The 25,764-nt window shown below is 37.1% G+C and overlaps 1 pseudogene; it reads left to right on the top strand.

Annotated features, from left to right (window-relative positions):
* Positions 1-979: 979 nt before the first annotated feature.
* Positions 980-25,764, top strand: LOC121317741 (annotated as a pseudogene).

Raw genomic sequence — 25,764 nt, forward strand, 5'->3', positions numbered from 1 at the left:
TCAAGCCTGCAGCTCGAAGTCTTCTCTTCACAATTGAAACTGAGACTTGCTTACTTCGACCAGTGTTAAGCTGTGCTTGAAGCTGTTGTCCTGTGAGCCGCCTGTCACGCAAGCTGTTGACTCTCAAACTGATTCTGTTGTGGCTTTGGGTCTGCCAGACCTCTTCTGTCAGAGTTTCCTCCAGTTTCCAAGTGCCTTTTGATGGTGTAGGAAACTGTACTCACTGACACCTTGGCTTTCTTTGCAATTTCTCTAAAGGAAAAACCTACACTTTTAAGGGTTATAATGGTCTGTCTGTCTTCCTTTGTTAATTGCCTTTTTCTTGCCATTATGATAGCAATATATACTATATACTACTTCCTGCAGTACAATACTGTCCAAATAATGCTTAAGAGGGTGTAGTAACACAGTCTGTTCCAACACTGCTTTTATACAGACAGAGGGTTTGTAAGTAATCAACAAAAGTTGGGACACCTGTAGGAATTGTTAGCATCAACTTTCAAGGCTTAATTTACTTCCATTGCTGCAGAACAGCTGTAAGTTTAACCCATTACTTGTTCCCTGAAAAAGCCCTTTTTATATAACTCTGAAATCTCTGGCAGTTTACCGCTTACCTTTGTACCATTTTAGGTTATTCACTGGAGTGGACACTGAACTGCTTAAATTTCAATAAAAACTGGAAAAATGGGGGTGTTCTAAAACTTTTGACCGGTAGAGAGAAAGTGTGTGTGTGTGTGTGTAATTTTGTTAGAGTAGATATGTTCCATGGGGACAGGTGGAGCACAATGTTAGTGGGCAAGAGGTGTAAAAGCAACTCTATTAAGTTGATTCCGTACTGAAAGAGGCAGCCACAGACTTTAGAAAATAAAGAACAGTTTTGAATAGAATCAAAGTGTTGGCACATGTTCCTTTAAAACAAATAGTACAGAACAATGTGGTGCCGAAACACCGGGAAGGAAAATACAGGAATAAAGAGAACATGACGGACTCGTTAGAAAGATTGAGAAGAAAACTGGTCACTATTCGTACTTCTACTGCAAAGATACCACAGAAGATAGAAAGTGAATTAAAGGGGGAAAACCCAGAAGCAGACAGGCTTGAGGAACTCCTGGACCAATTATCGATGAAGGAAAGAAATTCAAGTGAAGCAGAAACCGAGCTGGAGGGATTGAACAAAGAGGTGGAAAGCACCCAGGACTATCAGGAGCGATTGAGCTTGTACTGGGAGAATAGTAAGGAAAGGGCGAGAGGATGGAGGCAAGTCTGCCACTTCAGTCGTCTCCAGGATTAGACAAGAACCACCTAAACAAATAATTAAACTCACAAAACTACCACTAAATTGAGGGTAGTCTTTGACGCATCATCACATGAAGAAAATAACCCTTCACTAAATGATTGCTTAATGACTGGTCCCAAATTTAAACTTAGATCTGCTAAGTATCCTAATCAAATTCTGACGACACAAGGTGCATTTAAGGCAGACATAACAAAGGCATTCCTGCAAATATCACCTGCAGAGAGATAGCTGAAGTGAGATTTCTCTGGATGAATGAGGTTCCCAAACAGAAGGAAGCAGCAGATCTGCGCATAATGAGAATGACCAGGGTTCTGTTTGGAGTATCATCGAGTCCATTCCTGCTGGCAGTAACGATCAGACACCACTTGAAACCGTATGAACAGAGACTCACTCTGAAGTCGTTCAAACATTAAGAGAAATTCTTTATGTAGACGACTTCATAACCGGAGCAGATAGAGTAGAAGCCGCCTACAACATAACCACGGAAGCAAAATGTTGTTGACAGCGGGAATGTCTATATGCAAGTGGATAACTAACTCGAAAGCAATACAGGAGAGATGGCTAGAAGATACAATGAACAGAGCTGTTGAGATTAAAAATCATGGAACGCTACTAAAAGTAATGGGACTGACTATTTTGTGTTTGAATTGCAAAATCTGTTTCTGAAAGACCAGTGGAATACGAAGAGAAGAGTATTATAAACCGCAGGATGTATATTCAACCCCATTGGATTCTTAGTTCCATTTATAACGAGAGTAAAATGCCTTTTCCAGGAAGTGTGGGAAGGAAGCATTGGATGGGATGAAGAGCTGCCCACTGATTTATCAAACAAGTGGGACCAATGGTGTTCCGAACTACCAGGTTTGCAGTCTTTCAGTACCACAACAATGACATCAGAGTAAGGGCTTGAGGTAATAAAATTACCTTTTTGTCAGTCTCTAGCTCCAAAATGGTTTGGAATTTTTGTTGGACAGTTTTAGGATACAAAGGGACTGGCCCAGAATAGTGCCTTTTTCTGGCTTGGTGAAAAATGTACCTGCTCCTGAGTTGCAGGGATTTTAGTTGGTTCTGAGCATTCTAAGTACAGCTCTTGCAGTTAGATCTTTGATCTTGAAAAATGCACTGTTCTTTTTTTCCGGAAGCAGACATTTTTCAGTTTAAAAAATAAAATAAATGAAACTGACTGAAAGTCATTAATCTTTAGTAAACCATGATGTCTGTATATAATTGAGACTCCATAAGACTGACTATAAAATTGTCTTTTCATTTGGCAAGTGGGAAATTTGTTTATTTGATCTTTTTTATCTTTATTTTTTGCCACACGTCTCACGATAAACGAATTCTCACGAAAAAAGCAGCTGTTCTGGTAATAAAAAATAGAAGTACTCTGGCGAAAAAAGAATTTAAAATGTCATTTCTTTCTTTTGTCGTGAGGATGCTCTTCTTTCGTGAGGTTCTTTCGTTCTCGCGAAAAAAGAAATTGGACAGCAACTATCGAGTCCTCCGGTGCAGGTTTGTCAGAGACAGACAGCACTTTCCTGGGCAGCAGTGTGAGGCAGCTCCCTTACATTTTAATAGCTGATCTCAGCCTCCATTCCAGTTAGAAAGACGGGAGAGAGGTGACAACCGAAAAAACACAGCAGGGCCCTTGGCTAATAATAAGGGGCGGGCATGAAGCTGCAGAGGTTAGCATGTCTGCCTAGCACGCCAAAGATCAGTGTAATGCTTCCATCTGTGTGATAACATTATATATAGCACAATTGTATCAGTGGATGTCATCCTTTAATCCGGTTGTTTTTAAATGTTTTCTACAGGAGTGGTATGACACTTTTTTTAATTCTGTAAACACAGATGTAGATAATGAACAGTGCCATGCATAGTGATAACATGCAAAAAAAATTATATATATATATATCTATATATATATATATATATATATATATATATATATATATATATATATATATATATATATATATATATATATATATATATATATATATATATATATATATATATATAGATATAGATATATAGATATATATATATATATATAAAATTAGATGCTGCCTTATTCTACTTTTGTACAATTTTCGTTGTTCCTTTTTTTTATTTACCAGTATGTGGGAACATTTTCACTTACCAGAGCACAAGAACTCTCAACTGATGAGCCCCAAAGGGTGAAACCTATACAGTATCTTTGGTTGCTGTTGTACATGGGTTAATTTTTAAAGCACTGGGGAAACCCTGGAAGCATCAACCACCTAACCATGGCTATCCTGCGATTGTCCTTAAAAATAAATGGTTGATGCATATCTTGCATGTCTTGGAATGGCTCCTGGTACCTGTAGGTGCTAGCTGTTGTGACAGAACAATATTGCCTGTACAGAGATCTTATGCTTTCAATGCAGGAAATACCTTATTAGCATCCAAAGTCAAAATCATATTTTTTTAATTTATGTTTTACTCAGTAGCCCAGTCTGTGATATAGAGTTTGCAAAACTGATTAGCGACTGACAAACACTGTTACAGTAGGGTTTGTTTTTGTTTTGTTTTGTTTTTTTCCCATGAATTTCTGGAATCTGTTCTGGAATTAATCATAACTTCTGTTTCAGAACTGACAGGAATACATGGCCTGTGCCTTAAGTGTCTGGAGAGAAGTGCTGTATGAAAGTATCCTTCCTTATTTTAGTAACATGTACAGTAGAAGGACATGCATCCTTTATTCTTTTATTGTTGTCCTTGTCATTACTGTTAACTGGATGCCAAAGAACCACATTTTATTATTTTTAGTAATGGCAAAACTCATGGGCAAACTCAGTATGGCTCTCTAGTATTAAGCTGTATCCTATTGTATATCCAACGGTGGTGGTGTTTACACATACAAAATAATATTATTGAGGATAAATCTGAAATTTTATATATTGTTTATGGTTCCCTTTTTTATGATGTCCAGCTGTGTAACACAGAAAGCAAACATCTTAAGAGGCAGGAAAGGGTTTAACATGACAAGCTACTAACTCAAGAACTTTTAGAAGTATTTGAAATAAAGATGTGAGAGGAGTTGTTAATCTCATTGTGAGCTGCTGTACTTGCAACAGACATGAGAACTTTATATGACCTATTTGTCAAAACAAACACATTAGGTAGGCACTCTCTCCAGCCTTTTATGCAATTAGTATTTAATAAGGGTACCTCTTGTGTTTTGGGTGCCTTTTGGATTTAGTTTTGAGAGTGGGAAAATAAAACCCAGACAGGACATGACATCATCGACGGATGTAGGGGTTGCACAGCAGATTTATTGCATGGACACAGTGCACTTGTTTGGAAAATGCTTTCCAGTTCCAGAGTTGGCTGAAAATCCTTTCTGTTCCTGGTGATGTGAGCTTCCACTTCATTACACTGAATGCAATGGGATTCTGTTGACCCTGCGTTTTAAAGTGTTCCTCTTTGTGACTCATGACTCCTGTACAAACATAAAGACTGTCAGCTCCCCTGTAAGGCTATGATGAACCAAATGACTGTGCAGTCCAGTGCTGTTTCTAGCTTTGGATACACATCTTCTGTAATTCATTCTCTCTCTCTCTCTCTCTCTCTCTCTCTCTCTCTCTCTCTCTCTCTCTCTCTCTCTCTCTCTCTCTCTCTCTCTCTCTCTCTCTCTCACATATCTATATCTATATCTATATATATATATATATATATATATATATATATATATATATATATATATATATATATATAATATATAGTTATTTTTGAGGTCTTGTTTCTGACAAAGACTCATACCTGTTCTCCAGATTTCACCCCCAAAAGTGACCCTCATTCTGTTTTTGCACTGTGAATGGGTGTTTTTATTCTTGCTTTAATCATAAGCTCATGGTGGTCAATTCCACATTGCCAAAGATGTATTCAGTGCAAAGCTCAACCTCAAACGGGAACATTACATTGCCTGCCGTGTTTAAAACAATGTATGCTTTCTTCGGAGAAATATCATGTGTCATTTCTCTGTTGTATCCTTCCATATAACCATGGCGACTACATACTTTGCTTACAGGAGCTGCCAGTGGTGGAAAATCTGTGGAGATGACCGTGCAGGCTTTGCATAAAATGAATTTAATGGTTAATATCTCATACTTCCCCCAAATGTTAACATGGTTTGTCAGCTAGCATCGGAAAGAAAATCTGTTTTCTCTTTTACTCTTGAGTTTTCTGTTTAATCCATTAAATCTCTACAGGGAGACTTTTAATGTTTTTGTTTTGTTCTACAGGAAGTAATGTGAAATGAGTTTACAGAGGGGCCTTTGGTGAGAATTTCTGCAACAAAATATCATTTTAAATATTTATATGATCTTTCTTTTCTAGTCAACAGTACATATCCACTTTACTGATAAACAATTCTGGATTTGAATTCAGTTGGAACATGCACAAGTTACAAATTTGAAAGGAAAGCCACTGTACAACTAATACATTTGGTATGCAATGTAGAATGGGATGTACACTGTTGCTGCTGTTCCTGTTTCCACTATGCAAACAGCAGACGGGGGCATACTGTAATCTATACCCGTGGTACTCAAACCTTCTGAACCTTGCCCCTCTTTCCTCTTGTCTGTGGCACTTGATGCACTCACTCCCCAACACACACACACATATACATACTTATTGCATTGAGCTATAATGCTTTAAAAACACTCTAACATAGTTATTAAGCATATATTATACATGTATAAAACATTATTAAGCAGCACCTTAATATACTGTTACTAAAAAAGTAAAACAAAAAAACTTCACGTAAAAAAGAACAGTCCTACTATTGTAGCAGGCAGTTTACAGTGTCTCTGAGTTTCTGATCGCATCAGATCAATTCCAGATTTTGTAAATCATTTGATGGAAATGTCCAGTCTACTTTTAATGTTTCCAAGCAAATTGGCTTCATCACTGCCATTCTCAAATCCACTTTGACACATTTTTTCCCTCGTCCAGCATTTCTTTGACCTGTTCTGTATAGTAGTCTGCCAGAGCACTGTATGCAACCCTTTGCTTGAAGGAGGTATTATTGGTGATCCAATCAAAACCGGCAATTAACAAAGCCAAAATACATTCTGGGTTAAGATGTGCCCTGACAATTTTTATATATATATCTATATATATATATATATATATATAATACTATATATATATATATATATATATATATATATATATATATAATATATATAAAAATCCTGAATCTTGTAACACTTCTAACACTTCCCAGGATACAGTCTGCCCCGCCCTTATTAGTATGGGTGGATACTAATAAACAACTTACTTTATGAATTATTGCACTTACAGGTGTGTTAATGCAGTATCCCATTTGTGTAAAGCACCACATTGAGAAAAAATAATGTTAAAAACCCTTTTTATGTTGATAATTGAATGGGTACAATTAGCACTTTCTGCAGCTAGTAGTACAAACTTATTTTTTTCACAAATGTTTCAAAACAAATTCATTTTGTTCATTGCTGGTGTTCTACGTGTGGTCTGCAGTGAACTTTGAATGGCTGCTTTCATTTATATGCCAATTTAATTGATTTTGCAACGTCCATTAAGCATGAATTTAAATTGAGGCTAATTGCTCAATTTACTGTTTAACACATGAAACAGTTTTACTGATTTCCATCAAATCTATGTCGAATTTTCTGTTTCTTGAAAAAAAGGCAGCAGATATAAAGGGTTTCACAGTAATCCCAGTCCGTATATGAAAGCCTTTTGAAATACATTGTACAAGTAAAACATAGTGAATGTTTTCTGCGAGCAAGGAGGAATTTAACAAGTCACTTTATATAGGAATGCCCAAACATAATACAATACTGCAAATAGTCCTAGTGGCACTCCTGGCACACACATAAAACGCATTCTCTGTGAAAATGAAATGCTTTGCAGGTGATTCAGTTTAGCTGTGTGCTGGGTGTTTTCATTTTCATCTGCCAAGTTCTGCTCGGGATGGAAAATTCCCATTAAAGTTTACAGACTTCAGAGAACTCAGCTGAACTTTCAATCAAGTCCTTTGGGAAAACAGCTCTCTGTAATTAAGGTTTTGTACCAGGGTGAGTTAGTACATGTCTGTGGAGGGGAAAGTCGTCTAGAAGTACATTTATTTAGTGCCGCTGAAGATTTATGGTATTACATCATCAGGCGTTGACCATGTTTTTTCAGTGACGACTGAAGCATTCCATTGTATTCAGTGCTTTATCCAGTTCAGATTTGATTGAAAAACAGCTTGAAACAGGACTCACACTGATATAAGTATGGCTGCCTACACTTTACAATGCTTTCATTTTTAATATGCTTTACAACACTTTACACTTCACCAACAAGACTAAACAGGGATTTATACAAGCATGCAAGACACAATATCTGTAAATAGATGCTGTGGGTATAGCTTAAAATGATTCACTGTGTAAGTGGATATAGAAATGCATAAGAGAATGTATTCATAAAACAGCAGTGAATCTAAATAGTTACAATTTTAATAATGTGTTATCGGTTTTCATAATCTTGAGGCACAAATGGACCTGTTTTCAAGACTAATCTAAATGAGATACGATGATGTAAAGATGGCGCAACAATAGAAAATAAACATGGAAAAAATAAGTAGATGGCAAGACAAGTTAGTTTCTGCTGTATACCCTATGCTTGTCCCAGATTAAAGAACTGGCAAAACTCCCAGCCAGATAGCATTTCAATATCTTAAAACATTAAGAAGCAGAAGAACAAAAAATGCTCCTTCTTGCAACTGCTACTATATATATAATATACAGACAAACACACACACACACACATGCCTAAATGTCCCTTTGCATTAAGGCTAAAGGTTCAATTACTGTACTCTGTGAGTGTGTGCATGTATATTAGTATAGGTACAGGACAGCAAACACCTGTGTATGAGGGTAATATCGGCACAGGTAGAAGTGAATGGGCAGAGGCTGAAAACCGACGTCTGTTTACGTGCTATGAGTGCTGATATAACACATACACAGACACTTGCAGACTGTTATTAATATAATAAGACAGCTGCAGGAGTTTTAATATCGTTACCAACATTTATTTAGCCTGTTGTTCTTTTCATTGAAAAGAGGGAAATGGTTGAGGAAGAGAAAACTGTTGAATATGAAGTCATCATTTTGAATGGACTTTGCAGTTGAATGGCTTTCCAAAGGGTGCCTCATGTATGATATGGAGAATACAGCACGATGAAAACTCTAAATGATTTTGTGAATTGAATTTCTCTGTTATGTGTCCCGGAATACAGCAACCAAATGTTCACTCTGATTGGGTGAATGTCCCTTAGCAGTTTATAATAGGAAATTAAGGAGCTATCGTGTATTTAACCAGTAGTCTTCTAAACTCTTCACCTTAAAGAATAAGTACCAGGGTTCCAAAAAAATATAGCATTATACATCCCCATGTGTTGCAACAGCTGCTCTAACTGGTTCACAATGCTTCAGCTAGTGCTTGCTCACACTCGGCGTTCACAACACATTACTCCTCTTCATAAATCAGGATTGATATAAAATCCTCCTTGCCACTTATGTGGCCCTTCATGGCTTAGGAACTTCATATTTACAGGAACTGTTGGCACATTATGCCCCTAGTTATACCCAGAGATCAGCAAATGCTTGCTCCTAGAAGTCGGCTGGAGAAGCGAAGGCCTTAAGTAGTTATGCTCCCATCCTTTGATCTCTATCCCAAATCATACTTTTCAATCAATTTTAAAATCTCTTTGTTAGCTTATTTTTTAGCTGGATTGCTTGGCCGTTGGCGTTCTTTTAATTTTTTTGTTTTATTGTAAAGCGCTCAGGGATGCGTTGCATGAAAAGCGCTGTATAAAAGCAAGTTATATAGTAGAATTCTTCGAATTCAAACTGAGATCAAAGTTTACAGAAGATTTGTTTTAAATACAAAATGTAGCCTATTGTAGAACATGCTACTGTTTAAAACGTTATCAATATGTGGGGATAAATGCAGATCATCTTCAACTATTAACACATACAAAAAAACAATGCTATGTATGGTACACATGGCTGTAATAAAACACTGGCATCCGGAGGCAATGCTTCTCAGCTGGAAAATATTTAATCTGCAATTAAAAATGGGTTTGAATAGAGCTGCAGGAGCAGTGCAGGGGTATTTTGTAGAGGCCTGACATGGACACTTCCATTTCCTACATACAAACAGACACAAAAAATGCTGTTTTATCAACTGATTAATTTTTTTGCTATACTGTATGACCCCATTAAGGTTTTAAAAAGAGCTTCCTAATTCCCTGAATAAAGACTAGACTCAAGGCTGTAATGACTGGTGTAATAAAGGAAATAAGCCCAAAACTGACTAGGCTTCAGGTCTACATTGAATAACTTCTATTGTAGTGGCCTATTTGACAGAAAGAAAATATATGCATCTATAGGTAATATTGTAAGTTTACTCCAAGGAATGAAAACTATTGACACAATCGAACTTTGCTTTTTATATTGCTCTTGTTTTGAGCACCAGTCATGTATTTTACCATGTGATCTGAGAGTAAAGGATTAAATTGTCCTGTCCAAGTTTGCTCACAATTGAATAATAACTAGTCATTTCAAAGGGAATTCGCAGTGTTGAAACACTTGCATACGCTAATACCTTGTGTCTTATGTTCACACAAAGTTCACATAAACAACCCTAAAAATAGGTTTATCAACTAAGTGTTACATTATTACAAAGCAAAATGCTCAACATAGTTTATCGCTTTTGCTGACTGACTCTTTTAAACACAAGACACAGCTGCAGAGTTTCCCATGAACACCCCCCTCAATGACAGAGTATGAGCCCAGACCTGTGGTTAGAGGCCTTATTAAAACCAGTGGAGAGTAGGCAGAATATATTGTCTTGTGTTTTAAATCTTCAAGTTGAGAAGCTCAGCAAATCGTGTTCCCATGAGTCACATTGAGAAAAAAAAAAAAAAGCAGTGCAGAACAATGTATTATATAAACAAAGAACAAGGATTGAGGCATGTTGCAAAAGCACTGCTTCTTTTGGTCACATGGGGTCTTATTTATCATTATGGTAACTAATCTTTTGAGATTTCTTATTGTAAGTAAACCAGTTAGATAATGTGCAGGTTAAAAATGAAGATACAATGGTTTACAGTTACTGAGATTTGGGGAAAGTCTGTTTCAGAAAACACTACTGAATATGTATGTTTGGATGCTAAGTAGAAATACAGCCCCACTGGCTTGGTGTTCATAATGGAAAATGGCCTAGCCTTAAAGACCCAGTATCATAAATTAACCTTCATTGTGTTGTACATTGATTATTTTTCAATTCTAAACAATTTCCTTTCTGAGGTTTCCTTTCCGTTCTGTTTTTTGCTGTTCTTGTTTTCCCATTTCAGTGAGACCTGCCTACTTGTTGGGTCACCTGTGACTTCATGCAGTTTTGATTTACATTCCAGAAATACAATTCCAGTCATCAAAGTGCAAATTGAAACAACACTGTCTTATTTTCAAAAGACTACCGGAATCAAGATGTACCTGCTCACCTCAATAGAAGTAACCTGTCATTCAAATACTGCCACCTTACCAGTGGAGGAGAATGACACTCAGGTTAGCTTTTTTTCTTAAATATTTTTTTATTAATTAGAATATTAATTTGCAAGGATAAATAAAGGCAAAAAAAGGAAAGTAAAATGCTGTTCTGTTTTATTTATGGCTGCCAAAATATACAAAAAGATTATTTTTTTTCGGAGTTGGTTGATATTTTAATGTTTTTAAGTATTTTTTTATTCTTATAATTTAGTATTTATGATTACAGTAATTACAGTACTGTTACATTAATACACTAAGGGCATTGTAAAGAATGAAGTAATGAATAAATCGTAAAATGTCGGAATGATAGTTGTGCAGTTGGTGAACTTTTGAAGATGACAAGCGAACACTGGCTTTCACCTCAGCTCACAACCACAGCAGTCTTGGTATTCAACTGTTTACAACTACCGTTGCATTTGGGCTTTTTATAAAACTTGAAACATGTAGTTTTAATGGTTTCTAAAGACACAAAAATGTCTAAAACTAACATCAGTCGGACCCTAGCAACCTGAGCAGCTACTGTCTGCAACAGCAAGCTCGGAGAGACTCTCAGTGTGAGTGATTGAAGATACTAACTCTGAGACAGCAGTCAATAATGGAAACATACCACCAATCTGGAAGATAAATCAGAGATAAAGTAATGAAAGTTATTTCAAGATATTCAGGAAGACAGGAAACAGCACAGCCAGGTCCAGTACACCTTACTGTTATAACTTATATGGACGTGATATTGGCTCGTTAAACACAGGCCTATGGGTCATATTTTTCTAGAGAGAAGGATTTGATTAGTGATTATTGTGATGAAATTTATTTAGGTCTTTTTTTTTTTTTTTTAACCATAGCATTTTGGGAATATCCAAATCTGAGCAGATATGGAGATACCTGTCCATGAGTACTGTATGTATTGGATGTTCATGTACATGGACCTTATGTTACTAACATAATTGTTGTCATTAGTCTATTTTTAAATTCATGTTGTATAGATAGATGTACTTCCAAAACACTACTATAACCAGTATTTTGTATATATGTATCATGTACTTATGTATCACATCTAACTCATTGACAGGTTTAGTAAAAGCTTCAGGTACTTGAGTAATGCTGTTTTGCACTGTTGTTTAAGGCTTTGAAATGTACTCTACTGGTACCATACTTTACAGTGATGTACCTCTACAGCATGTTAATGAATTTTACATACAATGTGTATTTCCTGTTTAAGAAAACTGAACAGATGGAAAACTGCTTAGAGTCTAGCAGGACAATATTATTCACGTTAATGAACCAGTGTCCTTATTTTGGCTTAGTGGGGTGTCACATTTGCCAATATGTAACCTAACCAACTATAAAAACATGAAGCCAGGTTTATTATTGTTACCCTTTTCTAGCACCTCAGCCTAAAGAAGGGTGTGAAATGATGGCCTCTATTCACAGGTTTATTAGCAAATTGATTTTGGAAATATCCCACCTTTTATAAAATAAAATTTAAAAAGTGTGTGGTATACTCATACAGTTTGAAATGTTTTCATAATACATTAAGAGGATTGTTTCTTGATATACATAAGCCCTGCTAAAGCTTTCAGAGTGGAACAGATGTTTTAGTAGGAAGGAAGCTTAGGTTCCTTGTAAGTCCCGTAGCTCCTCAAAAGGCACTTGAAAGGTATAAAACTAACATCAGAAGCCTCAGGGGGGCACAGGGCCTTGCACGAACACATTGATGAATTAAAAATCTGACTACATGACCGGGCAGAGGAAGAAAACTCTTTCAGGAGAGGAAACCTCTGAAAATCAAAAAAACGTTTGTTACATCTCCAGCTGTCCCGTTGTCTGACAAGATACCCCACTGCCGCATCATTAACAAACATTGGTTTAAATGAGGAAATGAAAAAGACAGCTGCTCTCATTATAAATATACATACACATTACATACCTAACATGTTACATGTAAAATAATTGTTAATTACAAAGGCACATCACCAAATCAACCAAGTTTATAATGCTCGTAACATGATTCATATCTGTCTCTGGGGATGTAAAAAGTTCCGAAGTTTTATTAAGGGTTCTGTGTTGTTTCTTCTCATCATATTGTCGCTACCAGAACATGTGTTTGGTTTGTATTTTATCCCCACACCATGTCTATGCTCTACCAAATCAGTCACAGGGCAAACCTGTGTGTTTTATTCTCTCAGCGTACACACATATGCCAGCATGCGAAGTAAAGACGACAATGTATATTGTCAAACAGTTATGCATTTCACAATGATGTCAGGCTCAGATGCCTCATGTACCCCTTCTCCACTGGCACATCCATCCTGTGAGGGCTTGGTACAGTACTGGTACAAGTGGTTCTCCACTGGCTATTTGTCGAACCGAATGAGAACCAAACCGTGAAACTCCGGCCTAACAAGACAGCTGAATCCAGCTGCGAGCCAAGCCGAGCCAGGTTGTGTGTGTGTGTGTGAGCCAGCTGTAGGGTGCATTCTAAGCTAATCTATTTGTTTATGTATAGTACACTAAGGGCTTCAGATTTTTCGTTTTTTTAAACGATGAAAAACAATAAAACACCTGATACAAAAAAAAAGAAATTGGTGTATAGTCAATAAACACCAGAAATACAGTGGAAATGGTTACTCAATTCTCATTAACCACCCCTTTCCCATTAAAAAAAAAAAAAAAAAAACTACTACTACAAAAAACATCTTTCCCACTACTGAGAGCCTAGAAAAAATGCCTAGACACAAAAACCTCAAAAGAATGTGTACGTGATCGTAAGGATCTCCTTGTGGAAGGCAACAAAGGAAAGAAAGCACCACCTCACTGTGCAAGTATTGTTGAGTTACTACTATACATGTTTTGACAGAAAAAAACTGCGAAGAATTTTGGAAAGTAAACAAAAACAGTTTTATACAGTACGATTTACATAAAGCTCAAAAATAGCTAAACATAAGCACCTAAAAATGAAATTAATAAAAACAGAAAAACAGAAGCCCTAAGTATGCGGTACTTCCAGGTCTATCATCGGTTGAGTAATTGTATACTGTATTTGATTTAAGGGATGGATTCACTTGATATACTGCATAGCTTTCTGTAAAAACCATAAATAGGTTATTGTTATGACAAAGATTATGATTCACCCATAAAATAGACCGCTGTGACTTTGTGGAGCTACAGGGTCATCCTTGCAGTGTGTGGTCTTTTTTTGTTTTGCTTTTCCCAGCAGTTGAGAGAAATGTTAGTAAAATAGATAATCAACTTAAAGCTTTACCCCATTAAGGTTTGGATGAGCACAAATGTCATACAAAAATTTCTAATTTAATTAAAACTCATAAAATGCCAGTTATTCCTGTCTAATTTGTAATTCACTGGAGGTGGAGTTTGCTACTGTGGATTTACTTGACAAGCCCCTGGTTTTCAGAGTATTCAAGTCAACTAGCCAGGTAAGAAAAGCTTTGTTCAAAGTACTGAGCTGCTACTAAACTCTGATGAAACTCAGTGAGGAGTTATAAAAGCGATATGAGGAGGTGCCTGTCTGTTCCGTCTGTGTGTTTTTGTGCATATCGAGGCTGTAGGTCATGGTCATCTTTCATGAAACATTGTTCTAGTTTGGAGTGAATTTACAGCCATGACCGGGGATTTTACTGACATACTGTTGACCTTCAAATTATCCCCATGAATTAATGGCCCAATATATCAATACCATATGTCCTGCTTTGTCTAACTGCTTGAGTTTTAATTGACTCTATTCCAATGCTCACTCATGGGCCAGCTTTCCTATTCAGGGGGTGGTACCAGCCAATCTGCCATCTTGTAAGTACTAAAACAAGCACACACACACAAAAACCCCCTGAGATAAGCAGTTTTGTTTTAAACAGTTCCCACTGTTGGTGTGCATTTGATAGCCATTTTACTGAAGGTCAGACTGTCACAGCTGTAAGGTAGTACCACAGAAAACCATTGTAGGTTTTTAGTTAGTTTTCAAAACATAATTTACTTTGTAAGGCTGGTTTATGTGTATGTGTTTGTGAACTCCAGAGATCTACAGTATTTCCATGGCCACAGGCAGACCCTAAAGCATTTGGCTTTAGATGTAATTATAAAGCAAGTATGAGTTATCTTTACAATGTTCATTTCCTGAAATGCTTGGCAGATAACCCTAGGTCACATTCTTGTATTGCTATATAGACAGATGGGAGCCAAAGCAAATAAACAAACTGTTCTTAAAAGGAACCAATTAGTACAGCATAACATAGGAATCCTTGTGTACAACTTAAACAGGGGTGTAACCTGAATGAGAAATAAATACTGTATATCAGGAATATATGTTACTGTATGAGGAAAAGGTGCCAACTTTTTTAATTTAAACATATGTTAAACATAAATATGTCAAAGAATATATATCATACATTTCACGTTTAACTGGGTCAAAACAATGTGTTCTAAATACAGTACACTTCATATACACTACTCCTTTCTGTCAGCTGAATACATTCTGACAGTTGTTGCCTCTTTTAACAGAGTCCAGAAGGTTTCACCTAATTGATAAGCGTCTCCTCATTACAGGAGTGATAACCAAGGCTTTAAAATGCGTGGTATTGTTTATTAATAATGGCAACGTTATTACTGGTCCCCTCGTTTTTTTTTTTGTTTTTTTTTAGTTTAATTAGGGATTTAACTAAACTAAACGTTCTGCTGTATAAGACTGTTACCTGAACATAAAAACGAACTAAACACAGCCCAATAATGGCATGAAATGGCGCACATGAAAGTAAAGCAGCAGAAATGACCAGGTGTCATATGTTAAACAGCACGATATAAGACGAAGGTCCTTCGCCCAAAATCCAACGCCTTTTCTCAAAATTAGTCTGTGCTAATTTATGTCTGTGATAAGTTAATATCACGTTGTGAGATCAAACTCGTGCTGCAATGCGGACTCCCCGGGGAACTCCACTTTGTTTTAACAACAGTGCCACCTTGTGGACGTCACTAAATATTACTTGGTACTTTAAATACTAAATCCTGATCACTGACTATGGGTAGATCTAAATATACAGTCAACAGGGCCGGATTAACGCATAGGCAAACTAGGCATGTGTCCAGGGCACAGACTCAAGGGGGGGGGGGGGGGGTTAATATATACAGATTTGACAGGTGTCTGACATTGTTCTGACGTAGATTTCTCTACTCCATTGAATTCTGTATCTCCACATGATTCCAGGTCTGTGCAGATGCAGTTTTTCAAAGATCGCTGGACGTGTACGTGGCGCGATATTCCTTTCACGGAGCCCCGCTGTGTTCTCACACTGCCATTGAGTTCTGCTGCAGTTTGAAACAAATACTGTATTGTAAACAAGACAAAACTAATTGAGGCAAAATGAAACAGCACATTTAACACCACTGATATTCTAGATATGCGGTACGTTCAGCCTCCTGAGTTACCCAATACACGAAACCCTTGATTAATCTTATAAAATTTGTTATTTTAAAACATTTTCATTTTATTACATGTACTGTTCAAAAACATAAAGCGTTCACGTCCAGCGATATTTGAAAATGCAGCTGTGTCGGCGTGGAATCATCAAGGGTACAGAAATTCTATAGGGTACAGAAATCTACCATATGTAACACCTGAATTTACTTCTATGCCAAAACATTAGCGATTTCCCTGTTCTGGAGAAAAGGACGATTTTGCATGCAGTAAACTGTGCTGTATTTAACTACACAACAATGTATCGGTTTGTTCGTTTTTTACTATTTGTTTTTGTAGACTATTGTGGAGCTACCGTTAGTGAACAAAACTTTGAACACCGTTCCATATATTACCTTTTTTCAACTTCATATGGCGTTCCTTGTTTGTTTGAACTGCGGCCTTTTTATTCAGTCAATCGGGAAACGTCGTTGTCGAGGTGCGCTACAACGTAGGCTTCATTTTTTTTTTTTTTTTTTTTTTTTTTTTCTGGTTTTATTCTGATGTGTATTTAGCCCATTCCCTACAGTTTAATTTTCTGTCAGATTCATTCAGTTGTTCATAATAACTTAAAAATGTGACTTTTATCTGTTGTGAAAGGGTGAAGGGCTAGTTATTAAGGCTATAATGTATATATATAGTATATAGAGGTGTGTGTGGCTGTTTGTTCAGGGGCAGGGAGCTTGCCTAGGGCCCAGTGATGGGTTAATCTGGCCCTGACAGTCAATATACAAATCTTTCTGGTTTAGTTGAAATAACTGCCAGTATTTCTGAATAAGAACCATCTTTGGGTAACTCTGATCTCTACCGTTTATTTTGTATAGCGCCTTTCAAAAAAAAATAACAAAAACAAAAAAATAAACATAGACACAGACTTGAGTCCCTGATAGACCTTGGAAGGGAGTTCCAGAGACGAGGGGCCACAGAGCAAAAGGCACGATCTGCCATAGTTCATAATTTTGTTCTTGGCACGGAACGGAGATTGTTTTTAGCTGAGCGCAGGGTGTGTTGGGGAATGCAGCAGCAATGCAGATCCTTGGTGTAAGATGCACCCAGGCTATTCACAGCCTTAAAGGTCAGCAGCAAGAGCTTAGACAATGCTATATTAAACTGGTAACCAGTGCAGAGATGCTAAAGCGGGGGTTGTATGGTCATACTATCACTAAGAAGAAGAATGAAACTAGACAGTACTGGTATGGTCAGAAGTCTGACTCATTCAGCAATGTGTAAGCAAGACCAGCACATCAGTTAGTATTTAGATGAAAATAAGGAGCATACAATAATTTACTAAGCCTGTGCGGTTCAAAGTAGAATGTGATTTGTTCCTTCTCCATATAACATGTTTTTTTTGTTTGTTTTTTTTTTTTTAGTTTTTTTTTTTTTTTTTTTTTTTTAAACATGTTCCTTTAAGAAAAGGAATGTGAATCACAAGGACATTTTGGGCAACAAACATGTTTGTTTATAAATTCAAGTAGGCCTCGTGATGGGACTTGATACAGTCAGCCCAGTGTGTTGTAATTACATGTTGTTATCAAAAATACAGCACTCTTCAGACAAGATCATTAGTGCATTCACGATATTGTCTGACCCAGCCAACAATGTATAGGGGTGTCCCCCACGTGGTTCTGCTAATATGACAGAAAAATGGCTAGTTAGTGCTTGTTACATAGGGAAGAAAGGAAAGGAAAATACATGTGTTTCATTTTGTTTATTTTCTTGCCTCTGTGACTTGCACTAGCTAGCCATTAATATCTCAGCAGGTATGTACTATTCAGGGTTAATTAGCACGCACACACATTCCTCTTAATGGAACCATTAAGAGATCATTCACACTTTATCAACTGGGGATTGAATCCCACCAACCCAGGGAATAAATGTGAACCCAAACTAATTTTTAACCAAAATGCACAACACAGAATACTGAGCCGATTGGTATCTCTGGAACTTCGGAAAGCTGATATGAGGGAGCAGAGAAGAGCACCAAGCAGGCCGTCCACGCTCCAGAACAGTTAGTACAGAAATGATTGAAACCCCTGGGAGCAATGCGTCACTGTGGTGGCTGAAAGGTTAAAGAAACCAATAGAAATCATCAAAGAAAGAACAAAAACTACCAAAAAGAGGATGCAGCTTGCAGAAACTGGAAACAGGAATGAGGCAATGTACTGAACTTTATAAACTCTCAATTAGTGTTTTATTACATTACATTTCTTCATCCCTGATGTTAGTCAATTAAACCCTAGCCAGGATGCCCAGGTTCCTGTGCCAGTTAAAGGCATACAGTAACTATAAAAAAGCAACGTAAAGTTCATAAAAAATATATATCCTTTTTTGTTTTTTTGTTACTTTTTAAAATATTTTAAATTCTTTCATGATCTGGACATTGAACGTTCGAATAATAAATAACAGGTTATTCAAGATTATCTCCAGTTTCAATTAATTTGTTCTTGTGAATAGAAATAGTACATCAGCACTATCAAGTCTTATTATACTTACGGCTGCAAGCATGCAAATATGTACCTGTTACACTTTAAAGGTTTGCACACACCTTATTAAGAGTATCAGGATCTGGGGGGTTGTGGAAGCATCCTGTTTGTCTGTCTGTCTCTCTGACCGAATGTTATCACATATTGTGTATCCAGAGAAGTGCTTATTCAATTGGAATGAAGGCTCTTCACACATTTTCTCAACAGAGTTGCAGCTATTAGTTAGGGCTCACCACATTTCCTGGTAGATAGAGTAGGTCGACCAACACATCTTCATTCAAGATGGGCTTATCTTGGTCTTTAACATTTCATATTTTAATAGAATTTTATTTTTTCCTGAAAAGTCATTCCGTGGAATGATAATGTCTCCACATAAAATCAATTAGTTCCCAGGAACTAATTTGTAGAGTTTCAAGATTAATTGTTTTTTATGGTGTAAATATGCACATTTGTTCTGCATTTATCCATGGACCATACATCCAAATACGTGAAAAACAGTGTTCCAAATTTCATGCATACCACTTGTTATTTCTTTACAGAACACTATATTAGCAGAACTTAGGTTGCAACCTAAGACAGGGACTTCCTCAACACCCAGTTAGACTATTTCTGTAGTGCACAGATTTACTGTAGTTTGACAATGGCTTGGGTGACAGTTAAAGTAGTAGAAGTAACTGTGGTATTAACTTCAGGGATCATTTTAAATTCGCATGGTTATGAGACTTCAGCTCTTAGCCTGATCCTGATACCTGTTATGTTATTGCTTCTGTTTTGGAAAAAAAAGCTGTGTTTTCAATCCACAAGGCAGAGCTGTGTTCATCACAGGCTGTGACAGCGGCTTCGGGCATGAGCTTGCTAAACGATTAGACCATATGGGATTCGTCGTGTTTGCTGCCTGTTAATTCCCTGACGGTGAAGGAGCACAGAGTCTGGTGAGGAAATGCTTGAGTCAGTTAAAGGTTATTAAAGTAGATGTAACACGAGGCGAAGATGTGGAAAAAGCAAAAAAAATCATTGAAAACAACTTGCCCGAGAAAGGTAGGTACATTATTAAATTACATTGTTCTCACTTGAAGTAAAATGAACATGTATAGCTAGGGGAGGGCCATAATTACTCTAAATTGTGAGTTACTATAAATAATTATAAAATATACTTAGAACATAAGAACATAAGAAAGTTTACAAACGAGAGGAGGCATTCGGCCCATCTTGCTCGTTTGGTTGTTAGTAGCTTATTGATTCCAGAATCTCATCAAGCAGCTTCTTGAAGGATCCCAGGGTGTCAGCTTCAACAACATTACTGAGAAGTTGATTCCAGACCCTCAGGATTCTCTGTGTAAAAAAGTGCCTCCTATTTTCTGTTCTGAATGCCCCTTTGTCTAATCTTCATTTGTGACCCCTGGTCCTTGTTTCTTTTTTCAGGTCAAAAAAGTCCCTTGGGTCGACATTGTCAATACCTTTTAGAATTTTGAATGCTTGAATTAGGTCACAGCGTAGTCTTCTTTGTTCAAGACTGAACAGATTCAATTCTTTTAGCCTATCTGCATATGACATGCCTTTTAAACCCGGAATAATTCTGGTCGCTCTTCTTTGCACTCTTTCTAGAGCAGCAATATCTTTTTTATAGCGAGGTGACCAGAACTGCACACAATATTCAAGATGAGGTCTTACTAATGCATTGTACAGTTTTAACATTACTTCCCTTGATTTAAATTCAACACTTTTCACAATGTATCCGAGCATCTTTTTGGCCTTTTTTATAGCTTCCCCACATTGTCTAGATGAAGACATTTCAGAGTCAACAAAAACTCCTAGGTCTTTTTCATAGATTCCATATTCAATTTCAGTATCTCCCATATGATATTTATAATGCACATTTTTATTTCCTGCTTGCAGTACCTTACACTTTTCTCTATTAAATGTCATTTGCCATGTGTCTGCCCAGTTCTGAATCTTGTCTAAATCATTTTGAATGACCCTTGCTGCTGCAACAGTGTTTGCCACTCCTCCTATTTTTGTGTTGTCTGTGGATTTAACAAGTTTGCTTACTATAACAGAATCTAAATCATTAATGTAGATTAGGAATAGCAGAGGACCTAATACTGATCCCTGTGGTACTACTCCATTTTTAGGCTTCTCCTCTAATCAGTACTTTCTGTTTTCTACATGTTAACCACTCCCTAATCCATGTGCATGCATTTTCTTGAATCTCTACTGCATTCAGTTTGAGAATTAATATTTTATGCGGGACTTTGTCAAAAGCTTTCTGGAAATCTAAATAAATCATGTCATATGCTTTGCAATTATCCATTATCGATGTCGCATCCTCAAAAGAATCAAGCAGGTTAGTTAGACACGAACTCCCTTTCTTAAAACCATGCTGACTATCTCCCAGGATACTGTTACCATATAGGTAATTTTCCATTTTGGATCTTATTATAGTTTCCATAAGTTTGCATATAATAGAAGTCAGGCTTACTGGTCTGTAGTTACCTGGTTCAGGTTCTAGTAACTTAAACCTTATCTTTAACTTATCTGTTTATTATTCATGAGGCACAAGCACAGGAGTAGTCCAGGAGCCAAAATGACTGAAATCTCACTTGCATCCAAAGATCTGTGGGCATTTGTGTTCGCTTATCATTGCTGAAATGAGAAGAATGGCAAAAAAATTCACCAGGCAACATTTTGTCAAAATGGCCACAAAAACTTTTTCGACCTTCCAAAAGCCCTGTATTTATTTAGTTTAGCATGGTTTGTCCTATAATATTTCCATGTTAATGGGCTTAGGGCTGTAGACCTTGAATAGACTGATACTGTGTATACTAGTTATGAATAAATAATTAATCCACTTCACACCGCCCCGTTCAGGGTTCCAAAGAAGTCCACTGCCAAGGATGACTGTTTCCCTTTCCTAATGAACAGACCTGAACAGATCTTTTAGTATTACTATATATACTGATGCACTAAAGAAATGCAACACTCTGGTCTAATGGATTTAACCAAATATTTTAAACATAGATACAAACAAAATTGCAGAAAATGTGAACAAAAATGCATTATAAGTTTTTAGTGTGAAGCGTGACACACTGTCAAAATGAAAACATTACAAAATTAGTATCGGGTATGACATTGCTGAGCGTTAACACAATCCTGGCAGCGTTGATGCATAGACCTGATCAGCCTCTGGATAGACTGCTGTGGGATGTTCCGCCACTCTTCCTGTGCAGCTGCAGCCAGCTGGCAAAGGTTGGCTGGTCGCGGTTGTTTCCTGTGGATGTCGCTGGCAATTTGGTCCCACAGATGTTCTATTGGACTCGGGTCAGGAGAAAAAGCTGGACGTGGTAAGACCTTGACATTGTTTTCTTGAAGTCGTGTGATTCTAATCCTAGCACTGTGTGGTCTTGCATTGTCCTGCTGGAAAATCGACACTTCTAGATTGGCTTGCAGGAAAGGAAAAGGCTGTTGCCTCAAGGACTTTGTCAGTGTACCACTGAGCAGTAAGGTTGCCCTCAATCTGAACCAAAGGTGTTCTTGTGTTAAAGGAGATTCCTCCCCACATCACACTTCCACCGCCCCACTGGTTCGCTTGAACAATGCAACAGTCAGCATAACGGTCCTGGGCTGATGTGGTGACCCTCTGCCTTCCAGGACATGGCCTGTCTCTCACAGAGCTGGGTTCCTGGTTTCTCTGGACTAGTCTGCTGATTGTTGAAGCAGAACATCTCATTCTCTGGGCAACTTCTCTCACAGACAGGGTGCCTTCAATCATGTCGATAGCAACTGATGTAAAACTTAGACTGTTGCGTTTTCATAGTGATCAGTGCATAAGTATACGTAGTATATATATATTAGTATATACTATATATATATCTATTATATATATATATATATATATTATATATATATTGCCCCAATAATTTAAATATAATTGTTACATATGTATAAATGTATTACATAACATAATATTATGTTACTGATATATCATAATTATCATGATATCATTAATAGTTAAATTGCATTCAATTTTAATAACACAAATATAATACATTCACCTATCTTGATAAATCCCTGCTCAATTTCTTTCTCAGTCTTTGGGGAGTAGTAAACAATGCTGGCATTTCAGACTGGTCAAAAACGGAATGGAATACCATTCAGCAGTATCACAAAATGGCGGATGTGAATTTGTTTGGGAGCATTAGGACAACTTTACCATTTATCCCCCTGATAAGAGCATCAGAAGGTAAGCACTGACAAAATGTATGTGTGAGAGGCCCAACAGCTTACCGGTGTACACATGTGTATTACTATATATATATATATATATATATATATATATATATATATATATATATATATATATATATATTTGGCCGTCATTCGATTAAAATTTTTTGATCTGGCAGCAGACATTGAGGGTCATTCTGGAAGTTGTAGAAAACATAAGAAGTGTGTGTGTGGGTAACAACAACAATAAACCAGATACGAACTGACTCGGGAAAGCCTTCTTGTGCACCCTTTCTCAGCAGGGAAAATGTTGGAAAAAAGGAGTTCCCTTTAAACCTTTTTCCTCAAGCCCCTCGGGGGCTATATATATATATATATATATATATATATATATATATATATATATATATAGAATATATATATATATATATAATTACTAAAAATAATGAGTTGATCATGAAAGACACAGAGCTGTTAATATTAGTATATGTTGAACATGCCATTAATGTTTTCTTCACTTCTCTTTGTTAATGTGGATATTGTGGTTATCTTGCAATAACGGACACTGTGGAAGATTTTTGGTAAAACTCTTGTTTAACATTTATTCAGTGCTCAACCACGACCATGTCAGAGCCCATAGCGATGGGTACATGAAAAACTCACACAACTCACAGCATAGCCTGCATCTTTGTATTTCAGGTCGCATGGTTTTTGTCTCCAGCATTTTGGCTTTTGTTTATGTTCCAAATCTCGGTGTGTACAGTGTGACCAAAAGAGCTGTTGAAGCTTTCGCAGACTGTTTAAGGGTTGAACTGGCCACCTTTGGTGTAAAGATAAAATGAGCACTTCATGCATTTTTTAATAGCCCTTTGCAATAAACTGAACCAGTCCCCAACTTGGTGTTAGGAGGTGCAGAAGGAAGGAAGATGTTAAAGAGACGTCTTGACTATATGTAGACATTAAAGTTCCAGTGGCACTCTTGTGAAGATGAGCAGGGGTGTTACCTTTGAATACAAATGCCAATCAGAAAACAAGTCAATAAAACTTGGACTAATTCTCAGAATACACCGTCCTCTGGTCATCGGTGCAAATGAGAATCTGTTCTTAGTTGGTTCTACCTAGATGGAAAAGCATGTCTGGAAATACAAAATTAGAGCCATCAGTAACATAAAAAAGTAGATCACAGTACATCCACTCTTTGCAAAATGTACATTTAGCAGACAGGTATACTCACAGATTCTAGTACTCACAATATCTAAGTAGCTAAAGTATATCCAAAGTTCATCACAATTAAATGAGCTCTTCTCTATATGTAAAAATGTGTGACAGACATGGCTCCTCCATATAACATTAGATTATAGGGCTAAATAATAGTTTAGATATGTCTAGATGGTACACTGTGTACACATCACAATTTCTAGATGTACTGAGGGTAAGACTCCACTGCTGTCTGGTTTGACTGCAGAGAACAGAATTAGTAACATGTGTTTTCTGTCCTGACCTGTGAAAACCCCCTGGAAACAGAAATAAAAATAGCAAGATTTAAATGACCCAGTTAACAAACAAGTAACAACATATGCTCTACTTAAACTTGGTCCTTACATGATATGTGTTCCATTTTCCAGGTTTGTATCGTTGAACCTGGCAACTTTGGATCAGTGACTAAGGTTCTGCGGGAGAAAGCAGCAGAAGAGATCTGGAACCAGTTCAGCGACGAACACAAAAAAATGTTTAACCAGGAATATTTACACATCGTTACTGATTATGTAAACACACAGTTTAGGGCTGGAAATAAGAACATTCATTTGGTCATAGATGCCATGGTAGATGTTCTTGTATCACCTACACCAAACACAAGATACCTCGTTGACAACAGGATGAATAAGATTTTTTTTTTCATGTTTCCTTACTTGCTGACCTGTGTTGCTGATTCATTTTTTGCCTGTAGTGGGATTTACAGAAAAAGAAAAACCATGTTATTCTTCGATCAGGTACAGTAGATACAAGTAATGTAAGGTCACTCCAGCTTCCCCTTATCTTTTATAGTGTTTGCAATCATTTTGAGTGCTCTGGTTTCATTTCTTCAGCTATAGTATTTAGATTTCCCTGGATGTCTCTACCTGCTTGGGGAATCCCTTGTTTAACCCTGTTGGCCCCACCTGCTCAGTGTAAAGGTATAAAACAAAATGCCATGGAGCAGGCATGGCCTGGGTTGGAGACCTGCTTAGGTTACAAGTATAGTTACTTTGGTGGTTTCAACTTTGAGTGCCTTCTAATCTTAGTGCAATAAATGAATTATCCAAGGGAGACTAGTGCAACTGACACTCATACAAAATACATGAATGAGTTCCACATTGAATAGCAAGACAGTAAATATATGAACCACTTTCAACAGATAGGTTCAGCCTTTAACACAATTGATTCAGAGGCAGTGGTCAACCCTAAAAAATCTGGAGGGGGAATAATGAAGCTTTTTTCAGCTTTCTGTTTTGAAGCCCTATTTTTACATAGAGTTAGACATTTCCCTAATATACCCTATTCTAGCTGCCCAATTATTAAGTTGACAGTGCGCTACAATGAGCCTGTTGACTTTGTCCCCAGTTCAGAACTGGCTACATCCACACTGCCCATAGGCACACCTGGAAACATTATAGGGTGTACCTGCCCCCAGCCTTTTTTTTTCTAATGTATTCT

This window comes from Polyodon spathula, chromosome 6 (assembly GCF_017654505.1).
Source record: "Polyodon spathula isolate WHYD16114869_AA chromosome 6, ASM1765450v1, whole genome shotgun sequence".
Classification (NCBI taxonomy): domain Eukaryota; kingdom Metazoa; phylum Chordata; class Actinopteri; order Acipenseriformes; family Polyodontidae; genus Polyodon; species Polyodon spathula.